Source organism: Camelus ferus, chromosome 9, assembly GCF_009834535.1.
Source record: "Camelus ferus isolate YT-003-E chromosome 9, BCGSAC_Cfer_1.0, whole genome shotgun sequence".
Classification (NCBI taxonomy): Eukaryota; Metazoa; Chordata; class Mammalia; order Artiodactyla; family Camelidae; genus Camelus; species Camelus ferus.
This window is the reverse complement of record NC_045704.1, coordinates 53,592,068-53,612,465: the sequence shown is the minus strand read 5'-3', so window position 1 is coordinate 53,612,465 and position 20,398 is coordinate 53,592,068. Positions and strand designations below refer to the sequence as shown.

The window sequence follows — 20,398 nt, the reverse complement described above, 5'->3', positions numbered from 1 at the left end:
AACAAACAAAACTTTACTGCTACAAAGCTTCAATTACAAAAAATAAAAAGATTTATGCCCAGAGAAGTTTACTGCAACAAGATTCACAATGTGCATATGATCTCAACCAATACAGAAAAACATGACTGGGGAATATACTAGGGTTCTACTAGCAATTGCCTACGGAACAGAGCTGAATTTTATTTTATTTTCTCCCTGCTCCTTTACATTTTCACATTCCTTCTAACTTTCCTGTCTTCTGTTATGCCATATGAGAAGAAAATCAAAGAAAATCCTAAAAAGTAAAAGAAAACTCTTCAAAAATAGTATTTTAATATGGCAGGACAGAGATATTAATGTGAAAAGGAAGTCTTATTCTGTCTTTTGAAGAAGAGAGATGTTGATTTGCTCAGAGAGGAGCTCAGTGGATCTACAAAAGGAATGTGCAGACCCAGGGAAGAGAAGGAAAAGGAAAAGGATGGAGCAGAGTGATTGTCAGCTGGGAGGTGACAAGAAGAAAAGGAAGCTAGTGTTGCCAAGTGTAGATCTCTCCCTGTGATGCCACATCCTCTGGTAGCCCCAAATCTAATTTAGAGTCCCTTGGTCCAGCCTCGTATAAGATGACCACATAAACTTACCCTGTTTAACCAGGACCTCCTAGTATTAACACTGAAAGTTCCAGATCCTGGGAACGTGCTGGGGGAAGGTTGGTCACCTGCCTGTCACAGCTCTGCTCCTCTCCCACTGCTTCACATGGCTGTAGCACAATGTTATGGTTATTACCATTTAGCACAGTTGTTGTAAGATGTGTAGTTTCCTTATCTCTGCAGTTTCCTTATATCTGTCTTCTCCCATTAGTACATTTCACGAGGGCAAAAACTATCCTGGTGTCTTTAAGTTGTGGGTATTCACGGATTTACTGAATGAGGTAACACACAGCACAGGCAGTCCAGGCTGAGTGTGTGTGAGACAGGGGACAGGGGAGAGAGCCCGGTGTGTTCAGTAGCTGAGAGTCTTCCTGCATGGCCCGTGAAGGGTCAAGGCTGGAGTGAGACCATTTGAGAGCGTTAGCCTTCTGGGGACCATCAAACCCTATCACTGCTGCAAGCGATGGGCCCGCTCCCCACAGAAATGCACAACTGCACATCGTTTTGCGTAGAGATTCAGAGTTTAGAGCAAGCGTGGCAGAACTATAGCCCACAGGTCACATCCGGCCAGTGGCATGTTGTTTTGTAACAAAGTTGTGTTGAAACAGAGCCACAGCCGTTCGTTTACATACTGCCTGTGGCTGCTTTCTTGCTCAGGCGCAGAGCTGAGTGGTTGTAATACACAGTGTGATGAACTTGCAAAGTCTTGAATATACCTTTTGGCCCTTGACAGAAAAAGTTTGCTTAGAGAGCACTGAGAGTTCGGGGGGTGCCTAGACCCAGGTGAAACCCTTGCTATAGAAGTTAGAGAGCCACTGAAGACTGTTAGAGATGACAGCGGATGCGTCCGTCCCCCTCTCGGGGTGATGGCTCTGGCTGCCGGGTGGAGGTGTGCAAAGCATGAGGCCAGGAGTGCGGGAAGCTTTGTAGCGAAAGCCCGGAGGAGAGACGATAGAGCCTGAAGGAGAGCAGGGTGGGGAGAGGGGAGCACAGGTACTTGGATGCCCACCTTTCCACCTCTGCTCTGCTCCTCCACACTCTCAGCTGTGCCCGATGGAAATGCCCCCAGCAGTTCTGGTCCGCACTTGACCACGGGCTGTGGGGTTCCATACAGATATTGTCAAATCAGCTCCTCTAAGGCTCACTGCTGGCAACGCTCACAGCTCTAGTCAGGGAATTCACTTGTCCGCTTCTGCTTTGTGCAGTGCTGGCTTTAAAAAGATCTAAACCCCAAAATTGAAAAAGAAAATCTAAAACCCTGTGGGGTTCACAGAGAGAGTCAAAGAGCAAGAGCTTATTGTTAGCATTCAAAACAACCTCTGCCTTTGAAATGTGAGGTCTTGACTGTTCTGCGTCAGGACAAAATTATATGTGATGAGATCTCACGCCTCAACCTTGTGCCAGTGCACCAGCCGTTGTCCGTGATGCCGGGAGGTAACAAGAAATAGAGGGAGAATAGAAGCATGTACCCTCAGGTCTGCTTTCCCCAGGGAAGCCCCTCTTCCCATTCACAGGGTCAGAGTTCAGGGGCCACATGTGGGATTAGATACTGGGTGAATGCTCATCTCTACATTAACCTCCAATTTTTTTCTCCGCTTGGAAGAGCCTTGTGCTATTATTGCCATAAACAGTGCTTTGAAGGAAGGGCTCAGCCAGTGCTGGGCAGTTGTGGGGTCTAGGAGCAATGACCAGAGGGGGAAAGAACCATGAGGAGAAATGGCCCTGATCTTGCTAGTGTGGACGGACCTCAAAACCATTATGCTAATTGAAAGGAGCCAGTCACAAAGGACTGCAGACTGTATGAGTCCATTTACGTGAAACGTCCAGAACAGGCAAATCCACAGAGACGGAAGGTGGATTAGTGGTTGCCAGCAGCTGGGGGGAGTGGTGAATGGGGAGTGAGGGCTTAGTTGGTACACGGGGGGTTACTTTGGAGCGATGGAAAGATTTTGGAACCAGATAGAGGTGGTTTGCACAACATCATGAATATCCTAAATGCCACTGAACTGTTCACTTTAAAATGGTTAATTTTATGTTATGTGGATTTCATCTCAATAAATGACTCAAAAAAAGAAAAGGAGGGGGAGGAGGAAAGGATGGACATGGCCCTTGAAGGTCCGTCTTCCTCCTATGGGATTCCGAGCAGCCATCTGCATCCAAAGAGCATGTGGAGCTGCCTCCTGTATGTAGGTGGCCGTATTAATCCTTCCGTGTTTATTTTCTCCCTGTATCCTGCCACCACGTGCCATTGATTTACCCTTAAACCTCTCAAGTCCACCTGTTCCTTACCTGTCTCACTGTCACTACCTTTCTCTAGAACTTTCACCTCCCCAGACCAGGAAATGCCCTCTCTCCCTGCCTCCAGTTTCCTGGCCTCCTCTCCACCCTCCACCCTCTGACCAGAGAAATCTCCATAACACACCTCTTGCACAGTGTCACAGTGCCATGCTGCTGTGCCCTGTGGCTCTTCTGGCTCCATGACCTTTGTAGAGAGTCCTAGTTCACGAACTCGGTGTGATAACCTGAAGAGGACCTTGAACCTGGATTTGGATGCTCCTGAACATCCTGATTCCAACACCGACTAGTGTGGTACCTCGACCTGTTCGTGAGTGTGTTTATTAACACAGGCTCGGTTTTGTTTCTCCCTTTTGTTGTGTGGTAGTAGTGACAGTCCAGTGTGGGGTCTGGTGAGACCCTAGGGAGATCCTATATGGCTGAGAGTTACTGAGCACTTGCTCTGGCAGACTCTGGACCAAGGACGTTTGAATTTTCTCAAGTAATAGAAGACTGCATTCAGCCTGAGGCTCTGTGCACACTTGACACTGCATCACCATCATCACCATCACCACCATCACCATCACCACCATCACCATCACCATCATCATCATCACCACCATCACCATCATCATCATCATCATCATCATCACATCATCATCATCACCATCACCATCATCACCACCACCACCATCACCATCACCACCATCACCATCATCATCATCACCATCACCACCATCACCATCACCATCATCACCATCACCACCATCACCATCACCATCATCACCATCATCATCATCATCATCATCACCATCATCACCATCACCATCATCCTCACCCTCACTTTTTAAGTCCCTTTCAATGTGGTCTCATGCTTTAACTCATTGCTCTTACTCTGTACGTGGTAGATCAGTTTTACCACCCATACCTGTCTTGTGCGTGATGGTCTCTGCCCCATAGTCTGGCCTGACCCCTCTGCCTGGAGCTCCCATCTTTTCCTCAGAGCTGGGCTGCTTGCAGTATCTCTAGGTAGCACAGTTTGCCTCCAGAAAAGGTCTGGGAGGACTGTGGCTATCTTCCCAAAGATTTCTCAGACTCAAGCTGCATCTCCAAAACTTGAGGTAGCCGTGGGGAGTCGAGAGAGGCAGAGACCCTTGGATTTGCTCCTAAGCCTCCAGCAGAAATTCACAGCCACCCGCACAGCTGTGTATCCCAGAGTTGTCCCACAGGAATGTACATCCTGGTTGGCTAAATTTTAATCATTCAAAAATTTGCATGCACATGTCTTACAAAGACCTTCATCTTTGGTTAAAGTACCAGTTTTGGGTGGGGCATTTCTTGTAGATGCCACGAATCTTCTGACGGAAGCCACATGCTCACCTTTAGTGTGGCTGATCCAGGGTCTTGACTCCCTGCCCTGGGATGGACCGACCTGCTTGTCACACATGGTCTAGCAGCTTGGTTGCTGCTGGGCAGCATCTGCTTTCCCTTTGACAATTCAGGTTGTAACCAAGAGGCCTGATGAGGTCAGAGGCCCATAAGGTGACAGGAGAGTGACAGTTGATTCTTTTGTGATCACTTGACAGATAATGTGGCTTTCCAGATACCCAGACAAAAACAAACTTCTTCCCTCCCTCTGTTCCCCTTTTATTCTAATTCTAGTCTTGGACCTGGCTGAAAGGGAGCACATAGGCTCCGAGTCTGGGCTGGGATGTCATGAACGGAGTTTGGTTTATTGATTCCTTGAATACATGTTTATTCAGCATGTACTCTGTGTCAGGAATTAAGCTAGGTGTTGGAATACGAGGTGAAGCACTTGAACATGGTCACAGCCCTCCCAAAGTTTATCACATAGTAGGGATAACAATTAAATAAGGAATTACCATCAGACGGTGTTGAGCACAATGGTAGAAATCAGAGTGAACTATAGGAAGGTAAAACAGAGGCATCTCCCAGGTAAGGAGTAGTCTGGGAATGCTTCCTGTAGGAGTTAACATGTGAGCTGAGACTTGAAGAATGAGCCGTAGGAGAGTGTTATAGGCAACTAGACCAGCAAAGGTCAGAAGTGAGCAGCAGGGTGGCACATTTGGGGAAATAAAAGGGGGTCAGTGTGGCTGTAGTGGGTGGAGAATTATGTTGGGTTGGAGGGGATGAGGAGGGTGGGGAAAAGTGAGAGATGGGGCTGGCAAAAGTAGCTGGACCTGACGTCCAAAGTGCCTCCCTGGTCCCAGGGCACCAGAGAGAGCCCCTTCTGCACTGGGTTATTGATAGGGCTGGACTCATAGGCTCCTCTGAATTCTAGCTCCCCCAACACTTCAGAGCAAGTCACTCCTACTCTGAACCTTGGTGCCTTCATTTATAAAGGGACACAGTTGACCTGGCTACACACGGAGATGGGAGGATTGGAGGATGAGTGCCAGGTTCAACTACCATGTGGTCAAGGCTTCCCCGGAGATGCTGACGCTGCAGCTGCTGCTCAGACCTGGCCCTCCGCCGCCTCTGGCCTCAGCCGGCAGACATCGAGCCGGCAAGGCTGGCCAGTAAGCAAGCCGGCAGGAGGAGTGTCTAGCTCACTCAGCCATAGACAGCACACCTGCAATTTTTCCCTGGCTTGGAGGGGAGGGCTTGAGCACCAAATAGATGTAGACATGGCTCTTTATTCTGTTATCTGCTCATTTTGTTCACTCACTCACTCACTCATTTGCTCCAGCATAACTTGCCTGTTGTGTGTGAGGATGCTCTCGGCTTCAGGGAGACACCAGGCGTGGGGAGCCAGGCAGACATGATCCTTGTCACAGTCAGAGACCTTACCATCTAACATGGAAGAGAGTAATCAAACAGAGAAGTACAAAAATAATCACAGCCGTCAGAGGAGCTGGAAAGGACTGGTAAGCAGAGCGTTCGCAGGGCCACTTAACCATATGGAAGTTTTCAGTTTGAATCTTGGCTCTACTGATTGTCAGGTGGGAAGGTTCCTGGACCCATCTATGCCTCAGTTTCTTCATCCTGCAAAATGGACCAAACCATGTGAGAAAAGGTGGTTTTAAACTTTGCTGCATCGGAAACACCTGGAGAGATCTTAAAAATCCCAGTGCCCAGACTGTACCCACATCAACTCAGTCAAGATCTCTGGGAGTGGGACCCAGACACTAAAACATTCTTGGAGATTCCTGGGTGATGGCAGTGTGCAGCCAGGTCTGGGGACCAGCGCTCTAGCCCAGTTCTCCTCACTCTCGCATGTGCCCAAGTCACCTAGATTCTTGGAAAATGCAGATTCTGATTCATTGGCTCTGGGATGGGACTGAATGTTTACATTTCTAACAGGCTCTTGGGCAGTGGTTCTCAACTAGGGTGATTTTTTGCCTCCAGGGGACCTTCGGAAATGTCTGGAGACATTTTTGGTTGTCAGAACTGAGGATAGAGAGAGATGCTGTTAGCATCCAGCGGGTACAGGTCAAGGATGCTGCTAGATGTCCCATGATGCACAGGATGGCTCCCACAGCCAAGAATCTTCTGGCCCCAAATGACAACAGTGCCAAGGGTTGAGACACCCCTTCCTAGGGTGAAGCCGATTTTGCTGGCCCATGGGCCATGCTTAGAGGAGCAGTAGCATCCTTTTCTCCAGCTTAGCAACAAGGACTCTGGGTTAAGCCATCTAGGTGAGACACAGTGAGCAGACAATGAGCAAAGATCAAATTTTATCTTTTGTTGGGGTTTTGGTGGAAGGTAGAGAGGATGTCACCAGCCTCAGATCACTGGTGTGAAAGACGTGGCTGTTTGAATGTTTATAAGGATGGGGCATTCAGGGATCAATGGGAAACCTCCACGTTTCCACCGAGTTTAGCAGCAAAGACAAAAGGACTAAGGAAAGTGAGCCCATGAATTATTAACGGGCCCGGGTGGGAAAGTGTGGTGCAAGCCTTTTTAACACTGTTTGAGATCAGGATGAGGAAAAATGGGCAGAGACTTAATTGTTTCATTGACTTTTGCGGAGGAAACTCAGAGTCATCAAATACACACGCAGAGGGCAGAGGAAGAATTCACGTGCAACTCTTTCCTCCTTACTTTTCTGTTAAGATTAATTTGTAGTTTATGGCTCTAATGACCTTCCTGGTGTTGGAGCTGAGATTTGGATGCAGGATTCATAACACAGCCACCCTTACAGGATGTCCAAAGCCTTCCCTCTGCCCCACTCCCCCCTGCCCTCCTTGACACCTTCATCATTTCTCACCGGGATGAAGGGTGTGGGCTCCCAACTGGTTTTCCTGCTTTTACTCTGTCAGACTTCCCTTGAAAGCATCTTCACATTGTGGCTGATGGGAGATTTCTCCAAAGAGCATCTGAGCACCCAGGGGAAATTGTTCAATGGTGCTTTGGGCTGTGATCAGTTTAGTTTCCTAGGGCTCCCCTATTCCCTAGACCCGTGGTCCTCTAAGGGTGACCCATGGACCCTAGTGGGTCCCCAGCAGTCTTCCAGGGGGTCTGCAAGGTCAAAACTATCTTTGTAATATTAAGACATTATTTGCCTTTATCACTGTGTTGACGTTGTCCCGATGGTACAGAAGCCACGGTGGATGACAGTGCTGGTGCCCTAGCAGGAATGGAAGCGCAGTGTCCACCTGCACAAGTTGTTGCTGTGTTCTTCGCTGCCAAGCTCTTGCAATAACACAGGAAACAAGCAAATAAGTAAACAAAGCCATATTTTTCTTAAGCGTGTCTTTGATACATTTCATTAAATGTCAACCTTGGAATAGACATCTTTTAATATTTCATGTGATGCACCAGGAAGCACTTCTGCTCCCTGGCCAGCTGTACCAGTGGCCTCCGGGAAAAGCACTTGTGTGATTGCTTGAGTTGTGAACTCAACTAGCCACTTTTTTTTTCATGCCACATCATTTTTGCTTGGAAGGGCAACTGACAAATTATTATAATTATTCGGATTTGGGTATTTGGCAGACATTTTCTTGAAAATGAAAAAGGTGGGCCTGTCGCTTCAAGGGAAAACAACTAATAGTGTTTGTTGCCAATGGGAAATTTCAAGCTTTCAAGTGAAAATTAGGATTTTGGGCAACTTGTATTTGTAACTGTGAGCTAGACAGTGTCCCAATACTTGAATACTTTTGTGATGAGATTGGTGGTGTTAATAAATGTGTTTTTTTAATGTGGTACAAATGAAATGTGAAAATATTTGAAAAAATCTGCATAACTTAGAGAATCCATATTTTCAGAATGAATCATCATGAGTGGATTAAAGAACCATCCAAAGTGCAGAATGGACCAGTGGATTTTAATTGGGCAAAGTACAGAATAAATTATTGAAATGGTTTCGGATTCTATATTGCAACTAACCTTTACAAAATATCCCTTGTTGAGTTTTGGTGTAGTATCAAACAAGACTAGTCAAAATGACCTGAAAATATTAATAAGATATTCTTCTCTTTTCTAATTACATGTCTGTGTGAGTCTGGGTTTCATTATTTTCTGTCTTAAGAGCTATGGTTATTTTTAAACAAAACTGTATTATTTTTGTTGAAATATAATCGATTTACTGTTATTATTTTAAATGAATAAATGTTAAAATTTTCCCTTTCAAAACGTAACTATCAGTAGACATAATTTACATAATCAAAAGCTCTTTGGGAACCTCAGGAGATTGTAAGTATGTGAATGGGTCCTTAAGACCAGAAGTTTGAGAACTGCCATCCTAGACCTTCACCACTGTCACCTCTTTGATCTTCTCTGTGCTCAGAATGATGTGCTACTCTCATTTTTAACCTGTAATGTGCACCACCCTAGAGAGCCTTGCATTTCAGAGAGCGATCACATTACATTCTCAGCTGAGGTTTCACAGGGCTAAGGAATTTGGGGTTTTTGGAGGCTTAATGACTTGCAGCATGGAAAGCCATGCTGTGAAAAATAATACCAAACAGCTGGTGGGAATCGAATGCCCACTGAGAGTTGCCCTTGGATGTGTCAGTCTTTCACCCTGAACTCATGGGACCTGTAACTATCAACCTTCCCGTTGAGCAGGAGCCAGGCTGGACCACGTGTAGATTATTCACACAGTTCTCCTACAAAGGGCATTCGTAAAGGCTGGATTGCATTCAAGGTATTGTCTCCTCAGACAAAAATGCGTCTTTCTTCTTTCTCAGAGATGACCTCATAAGTCGCCATCAAGACCCAAACAGACTGGTTTTCATTTAGAGTGTCTACCCTTCCACAAACCTACCTCCTCAGAGCTGTAGGCATTTTCAGGCCTCATCTAGCCTCCTCATGGGGTAAGTTGTCTTGGCCTGGACCAGATGGACTCCCCAAGGAGATCTGGCTAAAGCATCTTCTCCTGAACATCTCAAATTCCCATGCTCAAAGGCACCCATCTGTTCTTCTTGAAAATGTATCTCAGCCATTGGGTTTGAGATGATCTGGAATTTTCACTGTAAATGAAATATCTCTGCCCTATTTCCTCTGACACCCAGTTCCCACTTCCACAGGTGGTTGGTTAGCTGGAAGATAGACTTAAATGTGACACTAGCATTTTGGAATTCTGTGTCAGATTGTAGCATCTAAATCCTGCCATTCACCCTCTTGTTTTTTGGTCTCCTGAGTCAAGGGAGCTGTGTGAACAAGGGCAAAGACCCAGTGGAAAATGAGGAAGGGCTTAGAGAAAAGACCATGCGCCATGATGCAGGGTTCCTACAATAAGCAGAGGTTAGGCTCCGGGCTCCAGGAAAGCTCCTTGCTTCTCCTTCCTGAATCTCTTGTTTTGCTTCCAAACTAGAGGGAAGGGTATTATAACTCTAGTTCAAGAAAAAGGCCATATGAAATAAAGAGGATAGCTAGATACAATGCTCTCAGACATGAGGAAGGAGCTGGCTTGGGCAACCCAATCCTTGATGGTCTGTTAGTTGGCTAATAATTGGAGAAGGGAGAGGGTGGAATGGAGATGAGGAGGCTTATTCTCCTCTCATGTGGGGAATTGTGCTTGGCCTAGACTGGGACTGGAGGAAGAGCTGAGAACAGGCCCTTCTTGGGCAGTGTTTCTCAGTCTTGGCATTGTTGACATTTGATGCTGGATAATTCTTTGTTGGGGTGGGGCTGTCCTGTGCATTGCAGGATGTTTAAAGCAACCCTGACCTCCATCCACTAGTCACTGATAGAACCTTCTCCACCCCCCTCCCAAACTCTAGCAGTCAAAAATGTCTCAGGGTATTGCTAATGCACTCCCCCCACCCAAGTTGAGGACCACTGCTCTGGGGTCACTAGAGTAGCCTGGTTTCTGCCTTTGAGGCACAGGCACTGGTGACACATAGCCCAGTGACTATCCTCCACTCTGGACAACCAGCTTAGAACGTCATCTTCTGATGGGGAAGCACTTGGGGAAGGAGTGGGCAGAAGGTCTGAGGCCCTTGCTCCACATGGCCCACCCCCAGAATTAAAGCAGGCACAACCCCTCTCCCCGCTTTTCTATGTGAAGGAAAGCAGGCGTTCAACCTCTCTTCACCGTAGTTCCCACCGGGAAGAAGAAAATTCACCTAGTAGAGTCCAGCACTGTAATGTTGGTTTATCTTCTGGTAACCCATGTACTGTTCCAGGTACCATTTATTATTTAGGACTCAGATTAGGACCCCTTCTTTGAAAAATATTTTCTGGCTACCCTATGGCACATAGCTTCTGTCTGAAATCTTTCAACATTTGATTAAAGATCATCTTGTGTTTTCCAATCACTTTAACAGACATTTCTTTGGTCCTTTGTTTCCATTCACTAGAAGTAAGGTTGTTAGGTCCCTCAGTTAGAGAACACCTCCCACCATCAGACACAGAGGAGGTGTTTATTGATTTGGCTCCACCCCACCTTCGTGATGGTATCAGTGTGACGTCATGGATGAGAGCTCCACTGTGGGTTCTAATCTGGGCGATCTGGACAAGTGTACCCAGACTGTAGGACAAGGGATTCGAGCTCAGAGAAATTGGTAAAAAGGAAATACATTGTTACCTGAGACATATTAGGGAGCCATCAAACAGCCGTCCAGTGAAAGCCCCTCACTTCCACTTACTATAAACCGTATAAACTTCAGCAAATCACTATCCTACACTGAACCTTCATTTCTTAATCTGTAAAATGTAGGTGTAATAATATGTGCATTAGAAAGCTTTCATGAAGACTAAATTAAGAATGTGGATACCAATGACTGAGCTAGGAAGGGTCTCAGAAGGAGACAGTCAGATCTCTAGGGGCTGAGTTTGGGTTGAGTTGGGGCATGAGTGTGAACATGATGTGGAGAGAGGGGCCCAAGAACATTTTGGCTGCTGTAGAACTTTGGGGTAGGAGTAGAAACATCTAAAGGTAAATTTTTAAAAGGAAGTTGTGTTTGTTAAAGAAAAAAATTTAAAAAAAACCCCAGGTAATAGCTAGTTTATTCATATAAGCTTTCAGACTCAGATTTATGTCTCTTTCCAATAGCAAATTCTGATAAATAGCCATGAGAGAACCCACACATTTGTAGATCCCACTAAAGAGAGTCTATTAAAACTCACTTAAGTTCTCAGCAACGCTGGTTTCTTCTCAGTTCATCTCTGGTAGGATCCTGTACGGTGTCCTGTGTACAGTCCGCACATCTTCACTTATAACTGATAGATATTCTGTGTGTGCCGGGATGTTGGGAAATCTGGCTAGGAATAGGGTAAGGGGTGCTTGGATAAAGTCTTCAATGTGCTTTTATAGTGGGAAAACAAGCTTTGTGCTTTTGGGTCTTGACAAGAAGCAGCCAAGGCTGAGCTAGGACCGTGGTCGATCCTGTCACTTAAAGAAGCACGTACTGCAGTAGGCAGGAGCCGTGTAACTCTGTAAGCTGCGAAGCAGACTCGCTGAAAGTGCGCTGCCATTATTTCAGGGGACAGAGTGCATGCTGATGTGTTTCCGAGGCATTCAAAGCTGAACTTCCTAGGATGAGACCTTCCTAATCAATCTGGCAGGAATTGGGGGAGGGTATTTGGGCTCCCAGCAACTTTCCAGCTCCTATAAGAGGAGACTCTGTGAGCAGCCAAAGGCTGATGTGCCCCCAAGGAGGCCCTGTTGCCTAATAGAGGCAGCGTCCTGCAGGGAGAAAGACTGGTGTCGGAGTCAGAGCAGCTCCAGCCCATTATGCACTTCTTCTTCTAAATAACAGCTTTACTGAGATAGTATTCACATACCATAACATTCACCTTTTTTAAAGTAGATTTTATTTTTTTTAAGAGTAGTTTAGGTTCATAGTAAGACTGAGCAGAAGATACAGAGATTCCCCATTTACCTTCTGCTCCCACACATGCCCAGCTTCCCCCATTATCAACCTCCCACACCAGAGTGGTACATTTCCTGCAATCCATGAACCTACACCAACACATCATTATCACCCAAAGTTCATTGTTTACAGTAGGGTTCACTCTTGAAGTACATTCTGTGGGTCTGGTCCAATCTATCATGGCATGTATCCACCATAATAGTGTCATGAAGAGTAGTGTCACTGCTCTAAAAATCCTGTGTTCAAGTCCACTATTTTAAAGTATACAGTTAATCTGGTTTTTTTTTTTTTTAGCATATGAACATGGTGTGCAACCATCATGACTATCTAATTCCAGAACATTTTCATCACCTCTAAAGAGTAAGTCCTTATCCCTTCACATTCACTCTCCATATGCTCTTCTACAAGCCCCTGGAAATTGCTGATCTTTCTGTCTCTGTGGATTTTTCTGTTCTAGACATTATGTATCAATGGATTAATAATATACAGCTTTTGTGACTGGCTTATTTCACTTAGTATATAGTTTTCAAGATTCATCATGTTGTAGCAGATATTAGTTCCTTACCTTTTTCACTGTCAAATAATATTCCATGGTGATATGACACGTTTTCTTTGTTCATTCATGAGTTGATAGACATTTCGGTTGTTTTCCAGTTTTGGGCTATAATGGTACTGTGTACATTCATGTAAAGGTTTTTGTGTGGACATATATTTTCAATTCTTTTGGATGTATGCCTAGGAGTGGAATTGGTGGGTCTTATATGTTTAAAAGAAGAATTGCCAGGCTTTTTTCCAGACTGTTTTTCAAAGTGGCTGCACCACTTTACAATTGCACCAACAATGTATAAGGGTTCTGATATTTTTCACCTGACCAAGACTTGTTATTGTTGGTCTTTCTGATTCATTCATTTATTCGTTCAACACTTATTTGCTGAGTATCTATGTGTGCTAGAGACCAGGGTATAAGAGTGAGAAAATCACATAAGAAGCTTATGATATTTTGGCAGGGACCAACAGTAATCAAATGATAATACAAGTAAAAGTTAACATGCAATGATGCAGGGAATTACAAAGGGGGAGGGGTACATGATGCTGTGAGACTGTAAACCAGGGAGATTTGACTTTGTCCAGGGGTTTGGGGAAGGTCATTCTTAGGAGGCAATGATTGAGCTGAGATGTACAGGCTGAATGAGAGTTAAGTAGCTACCTGATTATAAACAGCAGTGTTACTGTATCTCTGCCTCAGTTCTTCCTTTGCAATATGGAGTCAGCCAGATCCATGTAAGAGAGTGGTTGGGGGAACTCAGTGAAAGGTACTGTTAGGCAAAGATTAGATCCCTCAATTAATGATTTTCTGGTTTCCACTTGTAATCTTATACCCTCCCTCACTGTCCTAAAGAAAGTGTCTCTAGACAAATGATGCTATTGATGGTGGTGCTGATGGTGGTGGTACCGATGATGGTACTGATGATAATGATACTGAGGAAGGCTGTGATTTGATGGGTCCCTTCTGTGTGCCAGGTACTGTGCTAAGTAATTTAAAGCATCTTATCCATTTCTTATAATGACACTGCAATAGAAGGAGATCAGCATGAGATTAGGATGAAGGAAAAAATAAAAAAGGCAATGGGGAAAAAAGGCACTGAGTTTATGTATGAAGAAACTGGACTTACATTTGAAGAAATGACTCTAAGGCAAATATTTTTACATCTATATTCAGAAACCACCTGAATTAAGTACTTGATTTCAGAAAATGTATTTTTATGTAATTTAATTCTGTTTATACTTAGAAGGGTATTTTATTTCTCGAATATGAAATGCAATTTCTTTTGTTTCAAATTACTTCTCTGGTATTAAATGAAATGGTTTGGCTTAATCACATATAACAAACCTCCCAGTATAAGGGCCCGGATCCCAAGTCTTGCTGCAAATTAGTTTCTAGCCCAAGCAATAAATGCATACCTGGAGCAAATTCAAAAAGGGAAACCACTCTAATTAGGTTTGAAAGTGTCTCCAATCAGTTCCAGAATAGCTGTCACTGGATTTATGATGCACCTTCCAAACTGTAGCTCTTTTCATGTCTAGGTGAAGTGAGGAGGCCACAGAGAAATGGGGCTTGATTTCTTGAAACCTAAATATTTATCTCACCAAATAAATGCCTCTAGAAAATATGGGCAAGACTGATGGAAGGAAAGCAGGCTCACCTTCATTAAGCCTATCAGTCAGCCTCCATCATTGTCTCCACCTAATTGCAAGAGTTCTAGAAGGATTAATCCAATCCAACTCTCGCTGGACCATTTCCATAAGTATAGTCTGACCCCACTAATCTGTCACACAGCAGTTGCATTCGTGTCTACACTTATGCCCAAATGCAGGGCTACCTGGAGCAGAGGCTGGCACTGAGACTCAGAGAGGTTAAGTGGCCTGCAGAAAATCACTGAGTTCTAAATGTCAGAACCAGGATTCAAACCCAGGTTACTCCATTGGAAGTATGTCGAGCCTAAGGAAAATACTCAAAAGATAACGTCAGCAGTAAAAATAATGATCAGTCATTTCATCTGTGTGATTCCCAGCTGTTTTGAAGTTGAGTCACCTGTTAAATTTTGTCGAATTCTTTAACCTTTTCATCCCAGCCATAATGCGTGAGTGACAAAACACAAGGAAGTAGACAGCACTGCAGAGTGGAAAGGTGTGAGGTTTGGAGTTGGAAAAATGGGACTTAGAGCCTGGCTTTCCACTTCTCAGCTATGTGTATGACTTTGGGCTTAACCACTCTGACGCTTAGTCTCTTCCCCTGGATAGAGGGAATTAACACCTCTGGGTAGGGACTTGTGGTGAAGATGAAGGGAGAAGATGCCTTGTAGAGTGTAAATTGCCTTCCACATTACTTGCTCCTTTTAAAATCTAAAAGATTATGATGAAATCTGGCAAGAGAAGTCTGCAAGGTCTTCTCTGAAAGTTAATTGGAGATGTCGTCCTGTGTCAGAAAGTCACAGTGACACTTACCCTTGAGCACTCAAAAACCAGCTCTTTAATTCTTGCGAAAATGGAGTAGTAATTGTGAAGAAGGTAGGACACCAGGGTTAGAATTCCCAGTATCTCCACAGTGTGCTGGATGCTGTGCCAAATACTCTGGGAATATTATCTCATTTGAATAAATCTACGTGATTGGCAGTAGTGTTATAACGCTCACTTCACAGATGGAAACTGAGCAGAGATCGGTTCAATTTGCTTAAGTTATTCCAGCAAAATGATAATTTCCTTTGATCCCAGTTTCCTCTTTTCCTTTCCATTTCTTTGTATTACCAAGATAGTTTGCCAATGGAGGCTTAACTCTTTCTCCTAGATGACTCATACATGATTTTAATCTCACTGACTGTAAAATGATGTGTTAGGCAGAGTAATTCTCCCCCATGCCCCCCAAGAAAGATGTCCACATTCTAATTTCAGGACCTGTGAATGTGTTACCTTAGATGGCAAAAGGGACTTTGCAGATAGGGTTATGGTAAGGATCTAGAGATGGGGAGATTGTTTTAGATTATGTGGATAAGCCCAATGTAATTAAAAGGGTCCAGTGTAATACAAAAGCCAGAAAAGGAGATAGGAGGACAAAGCAAAGTTTGGAGTGATGAATGGAACAGGAAGTAAGAGCCAAAGAATGCAAGCAGCCTGTGGAAGTTAGAAAAGGCAAGGAAATGAATTCTCCCCTAGAGCCTCCAGGAGGAACCCAGTCTTGCCAACACTGCAGATTTAGTCCAATGAGACCCATTTTGGACTTCTGTCTTCAAGAGCTGAAGGACATTGGGTTTTAAGCCACTAAGCTTGAGTTGTGTTAAGTTTGTGATGATTTGTTATAGCAACAATAGGAAACCAATATAGAGGATCAGACCAAATGATTGCTCGTGGCAAACCAACCAAGCAAGACACCATCATAAACATTCAAGTAAGTGTAGTTCTACCATGGGCTGTAACATTCAGAGTGGCCGTGGATCTTAAAGCCATCCAGTGAGGTTGAGGCCACACAGCTAGGGAGTGCAGCTCCTGGAATCCAAATCCAGGTCTTTCTAACCACGTCTCCCTCCTTCTACGTAGTGACTTGTGCCAGGGTCCACAGCTAGTTACCAGCAGAGCTGGGCTGGAATGTGGTCCTCATTCTCTAGATACATTTTTTTCAAAAGCAGTGATGTGAGCCACAGGCTCAGCACAGGATGGGGATGCCTGAGCTGGTCCTCCTGTCTCCTCTGCTTCATTCATTTCCGAAAGCACCTGAGTGCAGTGCTCACCCACCACTTGTGACTAGCCTGTCTTCACTCGTGGTCTTGTGCAAGTGATCAGTTGGCATACAGCAGAGCTCAGTGTGAAATAATCACTGATGAAGTGGTTAATGTTTGCTGAATGTCCCAAGACTGCACTTTGATTCCTGTCACCACCACCTGTTATTGAGGGACAGTCCTGATAGAGGAACCTCTTTTGACGTAAACGAGGGCTGGGGTTACAGTTCAGGGCATATCCTACGGAAGATCACATCCTCCCCAGTGCTGAGATTAGGATGCAGCCACCTGACAAGTTTGTATTTCTGGGGGAAGGAGGGAAACTGAATGTGGAAGGGCACCCGTTGTGTATACAGACCCATACCTAGTGATTTCAGATGATGTAATTCTCACTATGCATTATGAAGGATTATGATGCCTCTTTCCAAATGTGGAAACTTGGGCACAAATCCAACAGGTAACAAAACTAGAAGTAATGCTGGGAAGCTTAGAAATTTGGGGTTAATGGAGGAAAAAAACAAAGTTGTAATTCACACCTCTGGGTAATGAAAAGGTATTCAATGTTCCCTGTTTCCGTTTATGAACAGAAGTGTTCAAATTCCATTATTAGCCAACACATAACATGTAGTTTATTTTGACCCACTAATGTCCTGAATAGAGCTGATCTGAATCCATTTATGCGGTGCTGAGCGAGACATTGAGGGTTAATGAAAACTAGAATAGACTAGGATTTAAAGACTTGAATTATGATTGGATTGCTACTATTTTGTTCTTATTATTATCTTGGACAAATTAAAAAAAAATTTAAGGCTTCTCTCTGGACTTTCTTACCTGTTGAGGCAGCAAAATAGAAGAATAACATAGGTTTTGAAAACAGGAAAACTAGATTAAAATCTTGGTTCTTTTGTGAATGTACTGTGGCCTTAAACAAGCCACTTAACCTCACCCCTCTCAGGTCCTTCTTTAGGAAAATGAAGATAACGATTTGTAGCTCGTAGGACTCCTTAAGAACTGTGCATAGTAAATAACAGGCATCTAGAATGTAGGTTGGCTCTTCGTTCCCCATGAGTGGTAGCTCTGTGATGAAGGATGTTTGACTAAAGTAATCTCTAGATCACCTGCATGTCTCTAATTCTAGTTTTTTAAAACCTTTGACTACTGTTGATGAGAAACTTATTACATAGTAGGCTCAGGGCCAAGGATTATGCTTGCATTATCTCATTAAATCTTCATCACAATTTTAGGAGGTAGGTGCTATCAGAATCCTTGTAGATAAGGAGAAGATAAATGAGCTGTCCTTGTAATTAAAAATAGTGATGGAGTCAAGATTTGAATCTAAACGTTAGACTCCAGAACTCCCACTTGTTAATAATATATCTCCATGCATATTATCACTTTTGTAGAAAGAGCTGGGCATCGGTTCCCTCCTCTTCCTCTAGCACAGGTAGGCAACCCAGTGACTTGCTGCATCCTGGTGAGGCCCTCGATGGCCTCGGGACAGGAAAAACCCAGTACGAGCCATACCAGTGTTTTCAGTTGAAAGGTATGGCGAAGAAAACTGGTCAAAGCTGTGAAGAACGTGAGACTCAGATGTTTGATTGCCCATGTTCTCTGAGGGGAAGAGCTGCTGCTCAAAGCTGATGGGAACCTGCCTCTCTGAGGACCAATCAGACGTCTGGGCTCTCAGCCCAGTTTTTGCCCCATTCCTCCATGCTGATTCTCCACTGTTCTGTAGGTTAGATGATTGGTGGGGAAGTAGATGACTGAATTCTCTAACTCCTTCCAACTTGATTCCCAGAAAATTCACATTTACTGAGTGTCTATAATCTGCCAGGCAGACTGATAGCAACAAGAGTACAGAAAAGATGAGATCCCTATCCTTAAATTAAAAAAAACCGAAAAGCCCTGATTTGTAGCTTCTGCCAGTTTCTATGGTGTAAATACTGCCACCAAGGCCAATTTCAAGCTACAAATGTGAAGTTACCGAATACGAGGTTGGGGAGAGTTGCGTACTGGCTCTGGTGAACCAGTACAGTCTGGCTCCAGCCCTCCGCCTGGGTTCTTAAATACCCTCTTTACTAGAACACATGCTCCTCCTTTGCCTAGTTAATGCCCTCTCACCCCTCAGGTCTCCACTCAATTGCCACTTACTCAGAAGTTTCCTCTGGACCCTTGTGCCAGATGGAAAGACTTCTGACAATTTGAGAGGACTTTCTAGTTTTTTTCATTATTTCATGAGATAGAAGAAAGCGCCTTCAGAGGGAAATTTTGGCTATGACTACCCATGAGAACCCCCAGGCAGGATACAGAGACTGGTGTGATGTGAACACAACCTTGAAGCAATCCTTCGAAATGGAACCTTTCTGTCAAAATGGCTCTTGGAGTGAGTCCTGGGTCTCAAGGAAACTTCTGCAACAAATCAAGTCCAATTTTCCCATATAGCAATTGAAAAGGGGTAGACCAGCTGACACGTGCATCGCATAATACTGAAATCCCCCACCCTGCGTTTTTAATGCTGAACACTGGGTAATGCTCTCATTCCAAACTATGTGAGGTTCTAACTTCCAGTGGCATTTTAGGTGTCTCAGGGCAGAGTAAAGACATTTAGTTGAGGGCTTTGGAACTATTACAGCGGTGCCCTTGTCTAGAGGCTGCTGAGCTGATTCGGATAAAATAAGAAATGGCTTGACCCCTTAGCTTCAAGCAAAATCAGGACAAAATTAAACGTTTAAACTTTAAAGGAGTTCACCCAACTTTTCCCCTATTCATCTTACTTGCCTCTACCTTCCTTCCTGATCACCACTCCCGGCCAGCTCTGGGGATGTCCTGCTAGGAGTCAGCTCTGCCTGGGGGATTTCTGGCCTCACCCAAAATAGGAAGAACCCGAGGTCTCCTGAGAGCCTCCTCTCCAGAGATTACCCTTCCGAATCTGCAGTCCCAAGAGAGAGGAACGTTCGCAAGACTTGGTGTCAGTGGCTGAACTTTCGTTCACCTGCTGATCAAACTCAAGAGCCATCGCCCCTTCAGAGGGTCACCTGTTACCACTTGTCACCGTCGCCCAGGAAATCGATTTTTTTCTCCTAATCTGCTCTGACAACAAAGAGCTTTCTGGTGCCTCCTCTTGCGTCTAGGTGGCCTTTATCCAAAAGGCCTAACCAGGGATGCTTTTATTGAGTTCCTCTTGTACAAGCAGAGTAAGGAGTGGTCGTCATCGCCTTCACCTTCACTATCATTGCTGCTGTTCGCAGAGTGCCCACAGTGAGCCCCAAGTCACGCCGAGCATTTTACATGCAGCTTCCCACCTAATCCTCACAAAGACCCTACTCAGTTATGGTCCCCGCTTTCCAGTTGAAGATTCTGGGACTCAGAGAGGAGGAAAATTGCCTAGGATCACAAAGCTAGTCAGTGGCGGAAGAGAGACTAAAATCCGGGTCTGATGACAAGCCCAGTGTCCCGTCTCACAGAAATGGATGGGATTTCATTTAGGAAAAAATAACTTTGTGAAAACAGATCACTTAGAGGCTGTATTTCCTTGCGGTCACAAAATCATCTCAAGGAACCTTGCTGACTATTCTCTTGCTCCAGCAGACGGACAGAAGCTGTGGGCACATCAGACTCTGAAGGCCTCCAGCCCAGGCCGCATCGGAGTCCACAGCAGATGTGGATTTAACCTGGGGCCACTGTTCCTTGGCCCCTTCCCTCCCAAAGGACATAATTGGCTTCTCCTCCTGTTTCTCCAGAAAGAGCCAAGCCAGGTGATAGGGTACATATAAATAGTGAAAAAAATGTTTTTAATAATTTTATTCCCACTGCACATATACATGCCTCATTCAACAACAGATGATAGTTGGATCTTTCATGACTAATTTCAGCAGTTTTTACTTTTCCACACGTAATAGCTTTGTCCCCACTGCCTTCTGGTTTCCATCACCCTGCCGGAGGGGGC

At 44.7% G+C, this 20,398-nt stretch overlaps 1 long non-coding RNA gene across 4 annotated transcripts in view; it reads left to right on the top strand.

Annotated features, from left to right (window-relative positions):
• Positions 1–20,398, top strand: part of LOC116665825 — a 584,469-nt gene that overhangs the window by 182,917 nt on the left and 381,154 nt on the right. The window contains exon 4 of one of the 4 annotated variants that reach the window (XR_004322542.1): positions 12,476–12,541. The exons of the other annotated variants lie outside the window; for them this stretch is intronic. This is a non-coding gene — a long non-coding RNA (uncharacterized LOC116665825). The remainder of the gene's footprint in view (positions 1–12,475; positions 12,542–20,398) is intronic. 4 annotated transcript variants of the gene reach the window in all.